A 22,300-nucleotide genomic window follows, 5' to 3' on the forward strand; every position below is an offset into this window, starting at 1 on the left:
CTGGTGCCGGAAGCCAGGGGAAGGAAGGCCTATTGCATGAATCTTCGTGCAATGGACCTCTAATCCTACATAATAAAAGGCCAGCAACCATGATGGTGTAATGACCAGAACAACTGATCAAGCAGTCACTATGAGGTGCATTAACCACCTCTCGGTCCCTCCCCCCAGCCCACAGGCTCCGATCACTGGATGGCCAATGGGGGGAACCAGGGTGGCTGTGGGGGTGGGGTGGGGACTGGGGACTGGCGAGTGGGCAGAAGGCAGACCTCTTGGTCCCTCCCCACAGCCTGCAGACTCCAATCATGGCAAATGGGGAACCACGGGGAACAGGGGTGGGTGACGGTGTGGCAGGACTGGGGACTGGCGAGCAGGCAGAAGTCAAACCTCTTGGTTCCACCCCCAAGCCCGCAGGCTCCGATCGGCGGCGGAGTGGGACTGGGGACTGGCGAGCAGGCAGAAGATGGCCCTGATCGCAGGCTAGGCCTAACGACCCTACCTGCGCTGGGCCTCTAGTATCATATATTTTCTTCAAATACTTCTTTCTCCCAGACATTCCCAGTCACTAAAAATTAAAGCCCAGGATTTTAGCTTTGTGCTCCTCTTCCTAAAAGTTCTGCTCTGAATTCTTCTATGCACAGTCCACCTTGCAATCTATAGGTTTGGGTTTTCAATGTTCCCACATATATTAAGCAACTCCATTCATCTCTGGTTCTTTTAGCCAAATATATAGGTGTGACCCAAATCACTTTCTCCACAAACATTTATATAACTATTTTATCTGAAGTTTTCTCTTATTTCTTTGCATTCTGATCTTATGAACACATTCTATAATTAAATTATTTATACTTTTTAGGGTCATCTGTACAATATTCTGTTTCTTATCAGTAAAATCACACAGCAGATATTCAATATATCTTGATGAATTCAATAATTCAACTGGAAGCACTACTAAAAAGTAATAATAAGACAGTCTTATCTACAAGTGATCTGGTAGAGTTGCTTTCACTTTTCAAAGTAGATGTATGAAATTTTTAAATATATTTTTGGAGATTTGACAGAAAAGAGGTGACACTTTTCTACCTACAATGTGTAGCAATTTTATTTATTATATTCAAGACAGAGATGATTTATGCAGATAATATAGATTTTTCTCTCATTAGAAATCTTTCCATTTTCCTTTCTTTCAACAGCACTGATAAATATAAGTAAGACATTTGAACAAAAGACTATTAGAAAGTTCTGTGTAATTACAAAAAGTAAAAACTGTATTTCCATCAAATTATGTGAAGACATCAGGCAAGATAAGCCTAAAAAGGGACACCTCCTCCAAAGAGGAAATCATAGAAAGTAGTAATGACTTAGTAGGTGTGTGTCATTTTTATTTGTACAGGAAACTGAAACCAGGGACAACTAGCTGGATGATCCTGTGTGTGTGAATGGCTCACAGAGCTAGCTGGTCACCACTCCACTCAGGAAAGGTCAAAGATAAGCACTCCTCTCCTTCCCTTCAGAATACACTGGGAAAAAATACATGAAAAATTATTGTTTCAGGTGTAGCTGTGTATTTTTCTTTCTCCGCACACTTCTTAAAATTATTCTACTTTTTTTTAAGATTACTCATATTCATTTAAAAAAGCAAAATAAAACAAAAACCATGGGACTTAATTGTATGCAACCTTTAAATGTCTTAGCCTGGGAAGGCAGGGAAGTCACTAATCATTATAGAAAACTCATTTTATTTTTTTTGTACTGACTTCAGAAGGTGAACTGAAAGTTACCTTCAATTGAACATTCACTTTCAACATGAAGGTCCAGAGAAAGAATCTGAAACTGGATTTGGATATATTTAATTAGAGCTAAGTTCTTTCAAGGACTTTAGATCCTTCTGCTACAGATCAAATAAAATAGTACAAGATTGAAGTGTTTGGATATTTGAAGCTCAATAAAATAGCCTGCTCAATTATTAAGCCTTTCCAGGTCCCTTGAACCAGAATTAGTTATTTCTTGGGCTCATCTTAACTCTGGAATTTATATAGCATTTAGTATATTATACTATGCCCCTACCCTTTACTTAGTGTATTATTAGCCTTATCTTACCTATTAAACTTTCTATTTCATAAGGTAAGAGTAGCTTTTGTTTAACTAAACCATCACAGTGCTTTCAGTAATGCCTTGTACTGGGGGACAGGTAAGTCTATAGAATAAAATAAATTGTTAGTTTCATTATCCTTTCTGGCAAGATAATTGGTATTTGTATCTATACCTATAGTTATATCTTTAACTATATGTAATCTCTATCTATATACCTAGATATAGATGTAGATGTAGATACAGAAATGGATATAGACACAATTCTGCATCTGGGTTACTTTTACTAGTAGTATTCAACTATTGTGTCCATCAGGATATGAAAGCTCTACGTATGTAACTAAAAGTTTTACTGGTGCTGGTTCAATCACAGGCTACAATTCAGGTTTAGAGAGGATTACAATGGTATTATACCAAATGTTTACACAAGGCCATTGTTTTATGGGAACTTTAAATAAAAGATCAGAGGAAACTAATCTATTTAATTATTCACAAATAAATTAATTGGTTCTTTTGATAAGTCAAAAGAATGACATATTTTGACATATAAGTCAAAAGAATGACATAGTTAGCTCTGGAAGAAAATAATTTATGTTGTGTTCATTAATGTGTTCTTAACGGCTTGAGGGATATCTGGAACATAATGGGGTCTCAATAAATATTTGTAAAATGATGGAATGTATGAACTCTAAGAAATAGATATAAACCAGAAAAATTTTCATCAATCCTTTAATATTCTTTATTAAAAATAATAATTATACATTGCTTTATGGATTCTTAGTCATAAAGGTTTTTGGAGGATGATTCTACAACTTCCAGAATATATTCAATTTGATATTACTCCAATCTTAGTAAGGAAAGGCAAAAGATACTCATTTATGGAGAAAATAAGATTACTGCTTTTCCACTACCAGGTGAAAAACTTCCTGGTTTTTTGTTTGTTTGTTTGTTTGTTTGTTTGTTTTTAATAATGAAAAAGTTTATTATCTAAAGAGTCACAATTATATATTCCAGAGACCATGCTTTCTGTCAGAAACATTATTCCCAGAGAAAAAAATAAGGACACACAAATGTGCTATGTCATTATGCCATGTCAGAAGGAGGTAACCTATCAGAAGTTACTTTTTATAAATTCTGGTAAAATATACATAACATAAAATGTGCCATTTTCACCTGGCTGGTATGGTCCAGTTGTTGAGCATAGACCTATGAACCAAGAGGTCCCTGTTAAATTCCCAGTCAGGGCACATGCCTGGGTTTGCCAGCCTGATCCCCACTAGGAAGTGTACAGGAGTAAGATGATCAATGTTTCTTTCTCATCAATGTTTCTATCTTTCTATGCCTCTCCCTTTCTCTCTCTCTAAAATCAACAGAAACATATTTTTTAAAATGTGCTATTTTAACCATTTTAAGGTGTACAGTTCAGTGGCATTAAGTATATTCACAATATTGTGCTACCATCACCATTGTCCATCTCCAGAACGTTTTTCATCTTGCATAACAAAAAGTATACACATTAAGCCATAATCATTGCTCCCTTCCTCCACCTTCCCGCTACAATCACTCTATCTTCTGTCTCTATGAATTTGACTACTCTAGGTATTTCATTTAAGTAGACATGCAGTATTTATCCTTTTGTGAATGGTTTTTTACTTAACATAATATTTTCAAGATTTATCCATATGCTACAACATGGAAAATCTTCCTATTTTTATAGACATAAGTGATGCTACACAGTAACTTTCTCATTAGAGGGCACTGAGAGGATTTCTCGCTTCTCAGCTAGCATGCCCTAATTTTTTAATGACAAATATAAAGAGTGTGTGTGCTTTATAAAACTAGAGGACATCCCTCCTTTTGCTCAAGCCTTGCTTAAATGATTGCTTTTGGATATGGATCCGTCCTGCCACATACTACTTTGGATTTCTATAAGTTCACAGATGAAGTAAACATGTGACTTGCCAAATGGCCTAAAATTTACTGGTTCCTTCTCAAATGGTACTGACCAAGAAACATCACAATTCATATCATGTTTCTTTGCCTATCTCAAAATATCAGGGACAATCAATGTAGGTATTCTAAATACAATGAAATATTTTTTAAATGCTAACATTTAGAAACCACTTTATATGAAGCACACAGAGTGTATAAAAGGAAGCTTAGCTGTCATTCAGGAGACCTGATTAATATCCTACCCCAACTTTGTCAATTAATTACTGTTTAGTGCTGACCAGGAGAGAGATTCTTTTATATGTCACTTTGCTTATCTATATATTAGAGGCCCGGTGCATGAAATTCATGCATGGGGGGGGGTCCCCTCAGCCCAGCCTGCACCCTCCTAAATCCGGGACCCCTCGGAGGATGTCCGAGCCAAAACCAGCAGTTGAACATCGTCTCACCTCTGGAACCGCTGGCTCCTAACTGCTCACCTGCCTGCCTACTTGATCGCCCCTAACTGCCCGCCCCCCGCCAGCCTGATCACCCCTAACTGCCTCTGCCTGCTTGACTGATCGCCCCTAACTGTGCCCCCACCGGCCTGGTCATGCCCAACTGCCCTCCCCTGCAGGCCTGGGTCCCCCACAACTGTCCTCCCCTGCTGGTCTGATCACCCTCAACTGTCCTCCCCTGCTGGCCTGATTGCCAACAACTGCCCTCCCCTGCTGGCCTGATTGCCCACAACTGCCCTTCCCTGCTGGCCAACTTGTGGTGGCCATCTTGTGTCCACGTGGGGGCGGCCATCTTGTGTGTTGGAGTGATGGTCAATTTCCATATTACCTCTTTATTAGATAGGATAATGTTTGTGTAAACTCTTGGTTACCTATAGGGGGTAGGTATAGAAATATCCCTGCCTGGGTGTGCTTCTTCAGCCTCTCTTCTCATGCTCTGTGGTGTGTCTCAGGGAAAGCAAAGCACTTTCAGGGAATTGTGCTCTGCTGTTCTTATTTAACATAATTTCTGGGTGATGTTTTCTGAAGAAATAACAAAGGTGAAAATTATAGTAAAGAAAATAACTTTAAGAGGTGGTGAACATCAAAGTAATTATATAACTCATAAACAGTTTAAATAGTAGCAGTTAAAATGACTTTTAAGTTTACTTTCAAGTGAGGACTGATCAGAATATTATTTAGGGAAAATACAAATTAGGTTTGGAAGTGAAATGTGCTAGCCCGGCATTATAGCAGAGGATTTATTTACACGTTAGAATTTATCCTACATCATTGCCACTTGGTGTGATTTATAGCACCATTCTGATTGAAAAAAATGAGATGAGCATAGAATCTATCAGTGCAGACTGATTATTATCATACTCTGACACATAATTCATAAAATGAGCTAGGTCTCTTGAGTGAAGATATGTATCTAAACAAATCAATCTTATACTTTGTAAGTTCATCATTCTAGCTTGGGGATGATTAACTTTCTTAAAAGTGTGAGCAGAATGAGTGTGATTTTTGTACCATCATTTTTTATCATAAAATTTTCCTGATATACTTTATACTGGAAATAATCTATTACCACTGCTATGTCTCTCAATCTGCTAGATTTATAGTCTTGGGCCTATTATTTTTGAAAAATTATAAAATAAAACTTTCAATTAAATTAGGAGGGAAAAATCTTTCATTTTCTAAAGGTCAAGATGTTCCTTATAAAGAAGATCATTTATATCAATCCCATAATATTACATATAAATGATAATAAATAAGTGATCATTTTTAGTAGTATACTTTCTTTAGTGTATAAGTTTGAATTAGGGTTGTCAGAAATTGGTTTTACTGAGTACATTCTTTTTTTTTTTGTGGGATAAAAGGTGCTTGAATAAAATCAATCTTTGGAAACATAAATTCACTTTCACCAGGAAGGTATACTTTATCCTAATTGTTGGGCAATGTTTTTTTTCTCTGTAAGCTTTCTTACATATAAAACTAGTAAATTACTGCTTTTGTAAAAAGGTAGTATTTTTCAATGTTGTAATAAAGGTAGAATCAAGGTTTAGAGAGAGAGACCAGTACTGACAAATAGAACAGGTGGAGGCAGAATCTGAAAAGACACTGATAGATCTGGAATTACTTGTTATTCTGAGGAAATGGTAACAGAGCTCATCCTCAACATGGAGCCATCAAAATTAAGCTCAGTCACAATTAAGGAAGAATAGGAATTCAGGAATCATGGTGAGGTCAGGAATAAGGGGGAAAGCTTGGCTGGTCTAAGGTATCAAACTTCAACTTGAGGTACGAGGACTGATATCTCAGCACCTTGCACAAATAAGGAAGTCGTAGCCCAGGTAAAATGCAAAAAGTAGGGACAATTATGCACTTTACTTGATTTAGAGGGGAAGGGAGAAGGAGAGAGAGACAGAAACATAAATGATGAGAGTGAATCATTGATCAGCATACCCCCTACTGGGGAATCCAGCCTGCAACTCAGGCATGTGCTCTAACCAGAATAGAACCTGGGATTGTTCAGTCTGCAGGCCAACGCTCTATCCACTAAGCTAAACCAGCTAGGACCAATTATGCAGTTTAAAAGTTGTTATTCCTCAAACCCCAAATGTAATCTTGTCATGGAACTGGCACTTTAGTATTAATTTTGTTGATACATATATAGCCAGCGCTGATCAGCATTTGTTCAGTGTTGGACAAGACTGAGTCTGAGGCTGCGGATAGTAGCTGATGGCCATGGAAAGGCAGAGAGGATTGTCATTGGCTTAGAATAAGTATTAGGCTGTGCCTTACTGACCTTTTGAGAAGATGAGATATACTCCAGTCTGAGAGTAGAATCGAATAAATGATTCCTACACATCTTGCCAAAAATTATATGGATAATAAAATAATAGGCCCCTTTATTTTGGATACTCCATATGTACAGTTACACATGCTGATTTATCTCATTAAATGCCCACAATGATTGTACGAAATACATGAAGTTGTCATGCCATTGTAACAGTGTAAAAATCTGAGACTTAGGTTAAGTGGGGCCAGGGTTTGAATTTTGATCTGTGTATTAACTACTTATTTCTCCATAACGTATTATCTCAAAATTAAGTATCTAAAAAAATATTTGTTTTGTCTTACACTTTCAGTGGGTTAGATATATGATGGTGATTTAAACTGGGTGTTTCTGATTTTAGTGTCTTTCAGGAGCCTACAGTAAAGGTGTTAGACGAGACTACAATTATCTCAGGGCTTGTCTAGAAAAGGAACGCATACAAACTCACACATATGGTGTTGGCAGGTCTCAAAAGATCTGCTTCCAAGCTCACTCACATGAGATTCTCCCCAGAATTGCCTCACAACCTTGAAACCGGCTCCTTTCTAATTAAGCAATCCAAGAGAGAGTGAGAAAGAGTATGAAGACAGAAGCTAAACACTTTTATAATCTAGTGTTGGAAGCAACATTCCATCATTCATGCCACATTCTATTGCTTAGAAGCAAGTCAGTCAGTGCAGCGCACACTCAAGTAGAGGGGGACTCACAAAAATCGAAATACCAAGAGGTAAGGATTATTGGAAGTCATTTTAGAGGAAACCTACCACGATATGTATCACCTCTGAAACTATTTCTCAACAAAACATTCTATCACCTGTCTCTTAATTTTGAAAGTCTAAATTCTCATGCTTGGATTATTTGTTTAAGCTACACAGATTTGTAAAGCCAAGCAGAATAGCTATTTTCTTCTTTTTTTTTTGCTTAGTTGATAACTGTCCTTTAGAAAAGATGTACAACCCTGTAAAAAGTAGCAGGTTCAGTCTTTCTGAAGCATATATTTTTCAGTACGTAGCAGTCCCTTGTTATTAGGGTAAGAAATAATAAAACTGAGCTTTCCACCTACTCTGTGAGGCAAGTTGCTTTCTTTGTGAAAAAAAGAGGCGAGAGTAAAATCAGTGCTTTGTCTGTACTAAAACCTGGAGGAATGCATGATGTATACAGTTAGAAACCCACATGCATACGGTTTTAATCTTCATTTTATTGTATATAATAAATTAAAACTTGGAAAGCTAAGCTACAATATTCTATTTTATATCTACATGTTTCATACAATTGCATTTTATAAGCAACTTTTTTATGCATTCTGATTTATTAATGCAAAACTAATTTGTTTCCTACTTGGTTCAGAAAGGAAGAAAAAATAAATTTTACAAAGGTAGTAAAATTTTAAGAATTTCTTTTTTAAAATAGCAAAGTAAACTCACTCATAAATATTTAAATCCTACTTTCCTTTCAAAAATATTGGCTCTAAGCAATAATATTCAAATAGGCTGCTCTATCTCAATTCTCATTTGGTTTATCAAGGATTTAGGTTTTCTTCAGAGAAATAATTAGTTTCATTTAATCATTCCTTCACCTTGAAGTATAATCCTACTAATGTTACATAATGCAAAAATAAAATGTGGGTCAATTTTAGTAATAATTTAGAAAAGACAGGGTAATACAAAGCTGATAGGATTCATTTTATGAAACTGTGTCAGAACTGATTCCATTTTTCAATTAAATGTTATTTTTACCAAAATTAATAAACACATTTAAAAAGGCAAATAGTACTGCAAAGTTTATAACAAAATGTAGCTATTCCTCACCATAGCCTTACCAACTCATCAATCTTACTCTCCAATGGCAACCCCTAATAAACCTTATGTTTCCTCAAATATTTAACATTCTTGTATGCTATGTCTTAAATTTTCAATGTTAGGCAGTTATTTTTTAAACTGGAGGCCCGGTGCACAAAATCTGTGCACTGGAGGGGGATCCCTCAGACCGGCCTACACCTTCTTGCAGTCTGGGACCCCTTGAGGGATGTCTGCCTGCTGGCTTAGGCCCACTCCCTGTGGGATCAGGCCTAAGCCGGCAGTCGGACATCCCTCTCACAGTCTGGGAGCCCTCGCTCCTTACCGCCTGCCTGCTTGCTGCTTCTTACTGCTTGGCTCGCTGCTCCTTAACGCTGCTGCAGAGGTAGGAGAAGCTCCTGCCACCACCGCTGCGCTCACCAGTCGTGAGCCCAGCTCCTGTGGGAGCACACTGACCACCAGGGGGCAGCCCCTGAGTTGAGCATTTGCTCCCTGGTGGTCAGTGTGCATCATAGCGACCAGTCATTCTGGTCATTCTGCCATAACGATCACTTAGATTTGTATTATACAGACTAGAGGCCCGGTGCATGAAATTCATGCACAGGGGAGTGGGGGAGTCCCTCAGCCCGGCCTGCACCCTCTCCAATCTGGGACCCTCAGGGGACATCCGACTGCCTCTCACAATCTAGGACCACCGGCTCCGAACCACTCACCTGCCTGCTTGCCTGCCTGATTACCCCTAATCTCTCTGCCTTCCTGCCTGAACTCCCCTAACCACCTCTGCCTGCCTGCCTGATTGCCCCTAACTGCTCCCCTACCAGCCTGATTGCCCCTAACTGCTCCCCTATCAGCCTAATCACCCCAACCGCCTCTGCCTCGCCCCGCACCCGGGACTCAGGATTCCCTCCTCTGGCCAGTCACAGGCTTCCCTCCCTCTGGCTGGCTGCAGGCATCCAGGACTTGGGCTGGCTTCGCCCGGGCCAACTGCAGCCTCAGGGGACAGTGGGCTGTCAGCTTCACCTGGGCCGCAGGCACTGGCACCCGGGACTGTGGGGTGGGTGGCTTGTCACTCTCCAGGCTGCAGGCACAGGTGCTGGTGCCCGGGACTGTGGGGCAGGTGGCATGTCCCTCACCCAGGCCACAGATGCAGCTGCTGGTGCCCAGGACTGTGGGGCGGGCAGCTTGTCCCTCTCCTGGGCTGCAGCCCCAGCTGCTAGTGCCCTGGACTGCAGGGCAGGTGGCTTGTCCCTCTCCCCGGCCACAGTACCAACCACTGTCACCTGGAACCATGGGACATGCAGCTTGTCCCTCTACCGGGCCGGTCCGCAGGCACTGGCACCTAGGACCACAGGGCGGGCAACTTGTCCCTCTCCCAGGCTGCAGGCGCAGGTGCTTGTGCCTCTCTCAGGCTGCAGCCCCAGCCACTGGTGCCCAGAACTGCAGGGCGGGTGGCTTGTCCCTCTCCTGGGCCACATCCTGGCTGGTGCCCATTTCTCTCTCACAAGCTCATTTGTGCCTGGCTGGTTCCCATTCCTCTCTCCCCAGTGTTGAGTGTCTGAGCTATTATGTCATGACAGCGTGATGACCATTTGCATATTAGCTAGTTATTATATAGGACTAGAGGCCCAGTGCATGAAAATTCATGCATTGGAGGGGGGGTCCCTCAGCCCAGCCTGCCCCCTCTCACAGTCTGGGAGCCCTCAGGGGTGGGAGGCGACCCTATGATCAGGGGAAGGCAACGCCCCATAACACCTCTGCTGCTGCCACTGCCGGCAGCGCAAGCCTCGGCCGGCCCTGGTTACCTGAGCCTTGGGCAGCCCTGGGTGGCTGGGCAGCTGCCATCTGAGGCTTTCCTGATCCTCAGGCCGGCCCTGGGCAGCTGGAGGGCTGAGGGGACTGGGGCACTCCAGAGACAGGTGAGCGGAGTGACTGCAACACATGTCTGCTGCCCCGGCAGGGCTGAGGGGACTGGGTGCTGCCATCTTTTGGCTATGGGTACTGCCATCTTTGAGGGCATGGAAGCCAATTAGCATATTCCCTCCTTATTGGCTATGGGTGCTGCCATCTTTGAGGGCGGGGCAGTAAATTAGCATATCCCCTCCTTATTGGCTGTGGGTGCTGCCTTCTTTGCGATGGTGTGAGGGTCACTTAGCATATTCCCTCTTTATTTTATTTTTTTAAATTTCTTTATTGATTAAGGTATCACATATTTGTCCTCATCCCCCCATTCCCATCCCACACCCCTCCCCACACATGCCCCCACCCCCCTGTTGTCCTTAACCGCTGGTTAGGCTCATATACTTGCACACAAGTCCTTTGGTTGATCTCTCCCCTTTACCCCACCCTCCCCTACCCTCCCTCTGAGGCCCAACAGTCTGATCCATGCCTCCTTGTTTCTAGGTCTGTTCTTGTTCATCAGTCTATGTTGATCATTATTTCCCGTAGATGAGTGAGATCATGTGCTATTAGAAATACACTTATAAGAACCGAAAATGCGACAAGCAATAATGGTTATGGTGACAGGCAAATGAATCAGTCTGTAGTGAGTTTCTTTCTGGGCCAACAGTTCTTTTGAGACCCAATTTCAATGTCAAACAGTTCCTTATGTGTACATGTCAGCACTGACATTTCAGTTCTGGATGGTGGACAAATGGTGGTAATGCAGGTCCGACTCTCTCTGGTTTGGTCCTGGGCAACCTGCAGTGATGCACAGCTGCTAACTGCTAGTATGGTAAGGCCACGTCAGCATCTTCCGTCTCTGGACTGCTTCTCTTCTGTCTTCGTGGCTGGAGCAGTCCTGTCAATTCCTCTCTGTTGCTGGAATCCACATGGTCTCAGAGTTGTTTTCTGAAAATACACAAACATATTCTCGACCAAAAGTTAATAAAGGAATATTTCCTATAAACTTGACTTGGGATCCTATTTCATTTTTTGCCCAAATGATTTTCCTCTGGCTTGTTTTGACACCTTGTGTGTTTTTCATGGGTGTCTGGTTTTAGCCTTACAATTAATTTTCTAAAGTATTAATTTTCTAGATGTAATTTACTTACAGGATATTTTTCCTTACATGATATTCTTCTACTATCCCCCCCGTTTTTTATTGAAATGTTAGGAGGCTCTTGAAAATTTTATAATGTAGTCTTGATGGCTTTTAAATTTTAATTTTTTGCACTATAATATTATTGTTTTAGGTTCATTACTTGGTGCACAATTTTATCATGAGATGAAGTACCAATAAAAATTTTAGTTAACACTTTAGGAACACCTTTTTGTCCAGTACAATTAATTTTTCTACAATATTCGCTTGTTTCAACTAGCCAATTTAAATTTGCCTGAAAACTTGACTACTATTTTACTGTCAAATTTATTACTCTAACAACAATCTTATTTTACCCTGTAAATATTAGTGGAAGGGATTATTTGCCTTCTTGAATAGGTCCTGAGCATTCCTGGTGGTAGGCTGGATTTAGATATCATAAACCCACTTCCCCACACCATGGGTACAAGACAACTCAAACAATTCTTGTTGGAGTGAGAGGGCAGCTGCTGTCGGCCAAGTCTCTGCCGGTCATATTCCCTCTTTATAAGATAGGATTGAAGATGAGAATTTATCTCTTTTACAAAGCATTCACACAGAGCAGACAGACACACAAGCACACAGACTCACATACATAGTCCCTAAACTCCCTAATATAGTTGCATCATAGTATTTTACTAAATTGATGTGAAGTGCTTATACTGTTCTATTGTTCACAGTGAAACTAAGTGATATACTAATACTGTTTTACAAGTTTTTGTTTTTCCTGAAGACAGTTTTTGCTTTGTTACTTTTCATCTCCTGTCCCATCAATTCAAATGCATTTACAAATTGCTGCTAGCCTGTATTGAGCTACATAAAATGTGTATTATATACATACTAGAGGCCCAGTGCAAGAATTTATGCATGGGTACGGTCCCTTGGCCTGGTGGGTGATCGGGGCCAAATGGGAGGGGGTTGGCTGGCCAGGGGGAAGGACTACAGGAGGTTAGTGGGCCACAGGAGGTTGGCTATGGGAGCACACTGACCACCAGGGGGCAGCTCCTGCATTAAGTATCTGCCCCCTGGTGGTCAGTGCACAATATAGCAACCGGTTGACTGGTCAACCAGTCATTCAGTCACTTTAGGCTTTTATATATATAGATTTTGACCTGTACAGATGATGTGTAAATTTTTTGTCACTTGAGACTTACTTCTTCAGGTTGTGTCTATCAGGTGTTGTTTCATTCAGGAGTATTTTTCATCTGGAACTGCCAAAATTTTTCAAGACAAGGTGCTAACTTATAACCCACACAACTTTACACTTAGGTGCACTATGTTAATAGCACTGCTATAAGTATGTGTCTTCAAAACACAGGAATTCAGATAAATTATATTTTTGCACAATTTTCATAAAAATGTGGTGCATTTATAATCATAAATTCTATATTTTACAGTATAGTCCTTACTGTAGAGTACATCCTGTTTTTTTCCCCTAGGCTTTGATGAGACCTAAGTGCTGTACTTACAATTTATAAGTGAGAGCATTGGTTTTTCCATTATTTATTTTTGGCCTCTGTAAATTCCACATCCTCCATCTCCTTCCTTACCTAGACCCTTTTGGTGGCAGCTGCAAAAGGACATATTCTTATTTTGATAAATCTCTGGCTCTAAACTTTGATACCACTAAACCAGGTAAGTTGGCAAAATGATGGGATGAGATTACTGGAAGCTATTTTTATACTTGCAGCTAGCAAAAAATTAATTATCCATGGAAATTACATGAGCCTCATAAGTACAGCCTACAAAACAATGTCTCCAACACAACTTCTTCTTAACTGGATTACAAAAATGCCTGCAGCCAACCATTGTAGCACACCTGTACTAAGAAATTTGACTGTCAACCAAAAGTGGTTAAATTATCTTTAAAATTTTTACAAAACTATGTGATCATGTCAACACATTGCTAAAGCCCCTTCTCTATCTTTTGAAAGGGACCTGTGCAAGTGAGAGATTCTGAAATTGATGATTCATTAACTTACAGTAAATCCACCAATGGTTTCCTGAGAAGGGAGCAGGGGAAGTTAGCACTTCAGTCCTTATGTGTCTAAGGATGTCTTTAGCCCACCATTTCATTTGATTGTCAGTTGGCTATATTTAGAATTCTAGGTTGAAAATCATTTTCTCTCAGAACTTTAAAGGCATATTGAGGTGTCCAATGCCATTCCAAATCCAGCTCTGTTTATGTGATCTGTTTTATATACATTTTCTTTCTGAATGATTTTAGGACATGTTATAGGTCAAATTGTGTCCCCTCAAAATTCATATATGAATTCCTCACTCTCAGTACCAAAGAGTATTACCTTATTTGAAAACACAACTATCTACATTAATAAAAGAGAAACATGCAAATTGACCATCACTCAGCTACGCCCACCAGACAATCAGGAGCGAGTATGCAAATTAACCTAACAAAGATGGTGGGGCCACAGAGCAGGAGCTTGCAGGAGGCTTGGGTTGCCCCCGGTGATGGAGGAAGCCAAGCTTCCTGCCTGTTCTGGCCAGCCCTGTCCTCTTCTCAAGGCTACAAAGTTTCAATTATAGAAGATAAATAAATCCCAGATACCTGCTTCCAGCCGGCCCTGGACTTCGCTCAAGGAGCTACTGAAAAAAAAAAAAAAGGAGGGGCTGGGAGCCTGGATTGCTGGTGGAGGGGGTGCGTGGCCAGCCTGAAAACAGCCCTCAGCTCCTCATCCAGGCTGGCCAGGCACCCTAGCTGGACCCCCCACCCTGAAGGGGCTGTGGCCAGCCGGCAAACAGCCATCAGCCCCTCACCCTGCTGGCTAGACACCCCAGCAGGAACCCCCACCCTGAAGGGGTGTGGCCAGCCTGACAACGGCCCTCAGCCCCTCACCCAGGCTGGCCAGGCACCCCAGCAGGACCCCCCACCATGAAGGGGCTGTGGTCAGCTTGAAAACAGCCCTCAGACCCTCAACCAGGCTGGCCACGCCCCCACCCCAGTGGGGACTCTCACCCCATGGGGGCATGGCCGGCCTGCAAACCACCACAGGCCCCTCGCCCAAGCTTCCCCACACCCCAAGGGAACCCCACCCTGATCCGGGACACCCTTCAGAGCAAACTAGCCAGCCCTCACCCATGCCTCTATCTATACTAATAAAAGGGTAATATGCTAATTAGACTGGAAGACCTTCCAGGAGACCTTCCGGACATTCTTCTGGACAAAGCCATGGTGGCAGTGCCGAGGTAGAGGCGGTTAGAGGCCAAGAGGGGAGGACAGGTGTGGGTGATCAGGCCAGGATGGGACAGCAGTTGTGGGTGTTCAGGCTGGTGGGGGGCGGGACCATTGGGGGTAAGCAGACCAGCAGGGGTGTCAGTTGGGGGAAAGCAGGCCATCAGTGGAGGTCAGTTGGAGGTGATCAAGACACTGGGGGGGCAATTCGGAGTGAGCAGGCCAGCAGGCGGGCAGTTGGGGGCGAGCAGCCAGTGGGGAGGGGAGGTGAGGGCGAGCAGGCCAGCAGGGGAGGCAGTTGGGGGCGAGCACACTGGCACGGGGGGCATTTGGGGGTGATCAGGCTAGTGGGGGGGGGCTTTTAGAGGTGAGCAGGCTGGCAGGCAGAGTGATTAAGGGCAATCAGGCAGGCAGGCAGGCAGGTGAGCGGTTAGAAGCCAGCAGTCCTGGATTGTGAGAGGGATGTCCGACTGCTGGTTTAGGACCAATCCCTGTAAACCGACAGTAGGACACCCTTCAAGGGGTCCCAGATTGGAGAGGGTGCAGGCCGGGCTGAGGGACACCCCACCCCGTGCACAAATTTCATGCACTGTGCCTCTAGTAGACTTATAAAGATAACCTCTTAAAGTTTTAATTCATGTAAATGTGTGGATTGATATCCTCTTACTTATTTATTTTTATTAACCTGAGAGAGAGAGAGAGAGAGAGAGAGAGAGAGAGAGAGAGAGAGAGAAACATTGATCAGTCACCCCCCTTCCGTAAGTGCCCCAACCTTTGGGTGCATGGGATGATGCTCCAACCAACTGAACCACCCAGCCAAGGTGACATCCTCTTTTTTTGATGAGAAACAATATATATTTTTTTCATATATAAATTTTTGTGTGTACTTTAATTTATTTTCAGTCTCTCTTTTCTTCTACTGGTCAATATTATACCATTATATTTCTAATACAATATTTTAGTTATATGAATTTATAATAGGTATTATAAATGGTATCATTCTTCTTTTTAGTTTTTAGGAATGTTAATAATTTTTGGCAATTTGTTCTTCCATCTATTAAAGATTTTTGCTATCACAGCAGATCAATTTTAGATAATTTTTATTTTCTGTTATACAGATTTTTTTCTGTTAATAATCATGGACCAGATCTAGGTCTTCCATAACGTATTCAGATCCTCTTTTGTATCTCTCTATAAAGTTTTATAATATTTGATATCATTTGTAAGATTTATTCCTTGGAACCCTACCTTTTTTATGCTATGGTAAATGTATATGGATAGACCTGGAAGGCATTCAGGTAAGTGAGATAATTAGACAGACAAATGCTATAATATATTTTAAAAAGCTGTACTAATAAAAGAGAGAGAAGAATGGTGGTTACCAGAGGCCAGTAGCTGGAAGAACTGGAGAGATGTTCAAGGTAAAAACTTACAACTGGTATATAAATAAGTCCTGGAGATCTAGTGCACAGCATAGTGTTTATAGCAAGCAGTCCTGCATTAGAAACTTCTAAGCTGCTAAGACACTAGATGTTCACTGTTCTCACTAGAAGAAAGAAAGATAATTATGTGTTGTGATAGAAGTGTTAGCTGATGCTGTAGTGCTAGTCATATTGCAATATATAACTGTATCAAATGAACATATTGTATACCTTAAACTTACACAATGTTATATGTCTATAATATCTCAATAAAAATAATGAAATTATGTAAATGGCTATTACTTTTTCTTCTTATTTTTTTTCAGCGCCTCCTTGAGTGGAGGCCAGGGCCGGCTGGAAGTAGGTATCTGGGATTTATTTATCAATTGAAACTTTGTAGCCTTGAGCAGAGGCCAGGGCCAGCCAGCACAGGCAGGAAGCTTGGCTTCCTCCATCACTGGGGGCAACCCAAGCCTCCTCCTCGCTCCAGCTCTGTGGCCACCACCATTTTTGTTAGGTTAATTTGCATACTCACGCCTGATTGGCTGGTGGGCGTAGCAGAGTGATGGTCAATTTGCATGTTTCTCTTTTATTAGTGTAGATAGAGGTGGTTTTTAAACAAAACATTAAAAAGCACAAAAATCACAAAGAAAATCTTGATTAATTATATTTTATTAAAATAAAAAACTTCTGTTTATTAAATAATACCAGAAATACAATTGGGAATGATATTTCAACACATAAAACTGAGGATTGGCCAATATAATATAAGCTTCTCCCACAAACAGGTATAGGATAGATTAAAGAAATAGAAATAGAAAATGGCAAAACTCATAAAGATGCATTTTCAGAAAGAAAACATGATTGCCAAAAAAACATAGAAAAAGATACTAATCTTCAGTAGGAAAATTATCAAATACTATCTCACACTGAAAAAAGTAAAAAGTCTTTCAATACTAAATATAGGTAAGTATGTTCATCAACAGGAATTTTTACATATTTCTGACAGTAGTTTGAACTGGAACAACCTGTTTGGGAAAATATTTGGCGTTATCATTAATACCAGAATTTTCAGCTGGACAGTGTAGAAAGAGGAGACTGTTGCAGATAGTACCTTCTCAATATATATAAGAGTAGATATTTAATATAATAATACTATAGATATGAAATATAAATCAGTCCACTTCATGATCAGAAGTACTGGTAGTGGTAGATACACTTTTATAAGCCCATGTAATTTATACATATAGATTAAAAAAGAGACCTAGATCTATGCTTAAGATCTAATTTGTATAGAATCAGAGAAATCATGATGTTTTGTATGGAGAAACATAAAAATAATTTAATTTTAGGTCAAGTTCCCTAGATGTTGTAGTTAGAAGCTTCTGAAATAGAGTGTTAGTGACTAAAGTATGTCAACTAATCTAAACTGTTTCCAAGTTACATCAGATAACAAGCAGCCTGGCTTAAATTCTTCAGGGAAGGGAAAGCACCTCAAGGCCTGGTAGTTGTTTCAGCGGAAGTTGGGTTATTTTTATTGTTGTTGTTTAGTTTCTTTTTATATATAATTTTGTGCATATAATGGTAAATTCCAATTACTTTTAACAATATTTATTCTAAGGAAAGTCGCAAAGACATCTTTAAAGAGTAGGCAGCAATTTTAGAATAACTATAATCATGAGTCTCCATGGTCTCTAATAAGTAATACAGACATTTATTTTCCTTTTGCTAGGGCATTATGGAGTTGCTTAACTTTCATGATTCATTGTATAAAGGAGAAAACATTAGTTTACTAGTAGATACTTTTCCCATTTACAAATATGTCACTGAAATATTTGGCCAACTCTGATGAATTACTGAATTTACTAAATTCTACTTTAAAAAAATAAAGTTAGACAAAGATTTTGAAATTAAATACCTAACTTGTCCATAACCATTTGATTGATTTTAAATTGGTTATTTAAAATGGGAGATATATATTTGACATATATTTAACAAAGGAGGCATAAAATGGAGTCAAGACAGTCTCTTCAATAAATGGTGTTGGGAAAATTGGACAGATACATGCAAAAAAAATGAAACTAGACCACCAACTTACACCATACACAAAAATAAACTCAAAATGGATACAGGACTTAAACATAAGACAGGAAACCATAAAAATACTAGAGGAATCCACAGGCAGCAAAATCTCAGACATATGCCGAAGCAGTTTCTTCATTGATACTACTCCTAGGGCAATGGAAACTAAAGAGAAAATAAACATATGGAACTACATCAAAATAAAAAGCTTTTGCACAGCAAAAGAAACCATCAACAAAACAACAAGAAAGCCCACTGCATAGGAGAACATATTTGCCAATGTCATCACTGATAAGGGTTTAATCTCCAACATTTACAGGGAACTCATACAACTTAACAAAAGGAAGATAAACAATCCAATCAAAAAATGGGCAACAGACCTAAATAGACACTTTTCGAAGGAGGACAGAAGGAAGGCCAAGAGACACATGAAAACATGCTCAAAGTCACTAATTATCCCAGAGATGCAAATCAAAACAACAATGCAGTATCATCTCACACCTGTCAGGATGGCTATCATCAACAAATCAACAAACGACCAGTGCTGGCGAGGATGCGGAGAAAAAGGAACTCTTTTGCACTGCTGGTGGGAATGCAGACTGGTGCAGCCACTGTGGAGAACAGTATGGAGTTTCCTCAAAAAACTAAAAATGGAACTCTCATTTGACCCAGTGATCCCACTTCCAGGAATATACCCCAAGAAACTAGGAACACCAATCAGAAAGGATATATGCACCCCTATGTCCATAGCAGCACAATTCACCATAGCTAAGATTTGGAAACAGCCTAAGTGCCCATCAGCAGATGAGTGGATTAAAAAACTGTGGTACATCTACACAATGGAATACTATGCTGCTGTAAAAAAGAAGAAATTCTTACCATTTGCAACAGCATGGATGGAACTGGAGAGCATTATGCTAAGTGAAATAAGCCAGGCAATAAAAGAAAAATACCACATGATCTCACTCATTTATGGAATATAATGAACAACATAAATTGATGAATAGGGAGAGATCCAGAGACAGAGAAGCATCGATCAGATCGTCAAACCTCAGAGGGAAGGTAGGGGAGGGTGGGGGTAAGGGGGCGAGATCAACCGAAGGACTTATATGAATGCATATAAGCCTAACCAATGGACACAAACACCAGGGGGCTGAAGGCATGAGTGGGGGGGTGGTTGGGGGGTTAATGGAGGGATGAGGACACATATGTAATACCTTAATCAATAAAGAAATTTTTAAAATGGGAGATATATGTAATACTATCAACAATGAAATGAATATCAGCAGATAACATTTGTAGCTGCCTTACACATCTATACATTTTAAAAGCTGCAAAAATTCAAAATGTTCCTGTGTTTATAAAAAGCACTATTTCCTCATACCAATGCAATCTAAAAGAATGCTGAAAAATGCAGTCCTATATATATTTATATTTTTAAAAACCTACAGAACAGATGATTTAAAAAATATAGTCATGAGTAAACCTCTATTTTTAAATCATTTTTAATTATTTCTTATACTTGACATATATTATTATATTAGTTTTATAGGTACACCCCAATGATTAGGTATTATATAACTTACTAAATGATCATCTTGATATATCTTACACCCATCAACAAAATACATAGTTATTAGAATATTATTGACTCTATTCCCTATTCTGTAATTTACATCCATATGACTATTTTATAACTAGCAATTTGTACTTCTTAAGCCTTCACCTTTTTATCTCATTCCCCAAGTCCCCTCCCATCTGGAAACCCTCAAAATGTTCTCTGTATATGAGTCTGTTTCTGCTTATTCGTTTATTTTGGTTTTTATATTTAACTAGAGGCTTGGTGCACGAAATTCGTGCACGGCGGGGAGGGGGGTAGCGGGGGGTGTTGTCCCTCAGCCCAGCCTGCAGTCTCTCCAATCTGGGACCCCTCAAGGGACCTTCATTTTTTCCTTCAAGAGTGTGGTGGAAAAACCCTAGATTACCTTCTTGGATTCTTATAACCCAAATTACCAAGAACACTGCAATTGGTGGCCTACAGGGAGCTTAGCCAATGAGTTGTCAGAAAAGGTATTTACTCTCAAAATGGTTTGGCTCAGTGGATAGACCGTGTGCCTGCAGACTGAAGGGTCCCAGGTTTGATTCCTGTTAAGAGCATGTACCTTGGTTGGAGGCATATCCCCAGTGGGGAGTGTGCAGGAGGCAGCTAATGGATGTTTCTCTCTCATTGATATTTCTGACTGTCTATCCCTCTCCCCTCTTCTCTGTAAAAAAAAAAAAAAAATCAATAAAAAAATTTTTTAAAAAGGTGTATCCTCTGCAGCTCATGCAGCCCCTGGGTTGTGTCCACTGGCCTAGGGGCGTGTCCCTGCCACCCAGTGGTGGCTGCCGGGGTCTCCGCACACCCCAGAGGCCAGCAGCCATCCCCCTGTGGAGGGCGCTAGGCTGGGGGCATGGACACAATCTGCCACTTGGTGCTGGAGCTTGGAAAGCCTCTGGGGCGGGGCGGGAACATCCCCTTCTCCAAACGCCCCAAGGCCAGCAGCCAGCCCCACCATGGGCCCCAGGCTCCAGGCTTGCAGGGACCCTGGGCAGCACGCAGCGGTGGCTGCCAGGGTCTCGGCAAACCCAGGAGGCCAGCAGCATCCCCTGGTCCTGGGCTCCTGGCTGGGGGTGTGGCCCCAAACCGCCGCTTTGTGCAGGAGCCTTTGCAAGCGGCTTGGGGAGGCCAGCAGCCAACCTTGACCATGGGCCTCAGGCTTGGGGCTTGCAGGGACCCTGGGCAGCACACAGCAGTGGCCGCCAGGGTCTCAGCACACCCCAGAGGCCAGCGGCAGCCCCCGGTCCTGGTGCCTGGCTGGGGGCGTGGCCCCAAACCGCCGTTTTGTGCGGAGCCTTTGCAAGCCGCTGGGGCGGGGCAGGTTCCGCCCAACAGGTTGCTTGGCGCCTACACCCATAGGCTCTGAGTGGCCAGGGGGCATTCTGGGACCCCTGCCGCTCAGGACCTAAGCACGGGCCTACAGGCTAGGAGCGGCCTGGGTCCGGAGGATGTTTCCTGGACCCAGGCCGCTCAGCGCCTGCATATGCAAATTAACTGCCATCTTGTTCGCTCTGATTGGCTGTGGGCATAGCGGAGGTGCGGTCAATTTGCATGTTTCTCTATTATAAGGTAAGGATTGTTGATAGATATATATTTATTGCCATTTTATTGTTTCTTCTTCTCCTCCTCCTCCTCCTCCTCCTCCTCCTCCTCCTCCTCCTCCTCCTCCTCCTTTTTCTTCTTCTTCTTATTATTCAAGAAGACCTTTAACTTTTCATATAATACTGGTTTGCTGGTGATGAACTCTTTTAGCTTTTTCTTGTCTGTGAAGCTCTTTATCTGTCATTCAACTCTAAATGAGAGCATTGCTGGGTAGAGTAATCTTGGTTGTAGGTCCTTGCTTTTCATCACTTTGAATATTTCTTGCCACACCCTTCTGGCCTGCATAGTTTCTGTTGAGAAATCAGCTGACAGTCGTATGGTCGCTCCCTTGGAGGCAACTAACTGCTTGTTTCTTGCTGCTTTTAAGATTTCCTTGTCTTTAACCTTTTTCATTGTAATTATGATGTGTCTTAGTGTGGGCCTTTCGGGGTTCATGTTGTTTGGCAATCTCTGTGCTTCCTGCACTTGTATATTTATTTTATTAACCAAGGTAAGGAAGTTTTCTGTCATTATTTTTTCAACTAGGTTTTCAATTTTTTGCTGTGTCTCTTCTTCTTCTCATGATGCAAATGTTGGTGTGCTTGAAGTTGTCTCAGAGGCTCCTTATGCTATCCTCATTTTTTGGATTACTTTTTCTTCTTGCTGCTCGGATTGAGGGTTTTTGGCTTCCTTATATTT

This window comes from Cnephaeus nilssonii (genome assembly GCF_951640355.1).
Source record: "Cnephaeus nilssonii genome assembly, chromosome: 1".
NCBI classification, from domain to species: Eukaryota; Metazoa; Chordata; class Mammalia; order Chiroptera; family Vespertilionidae; genus Cnephaeus; species Cnephaeus nilssonii.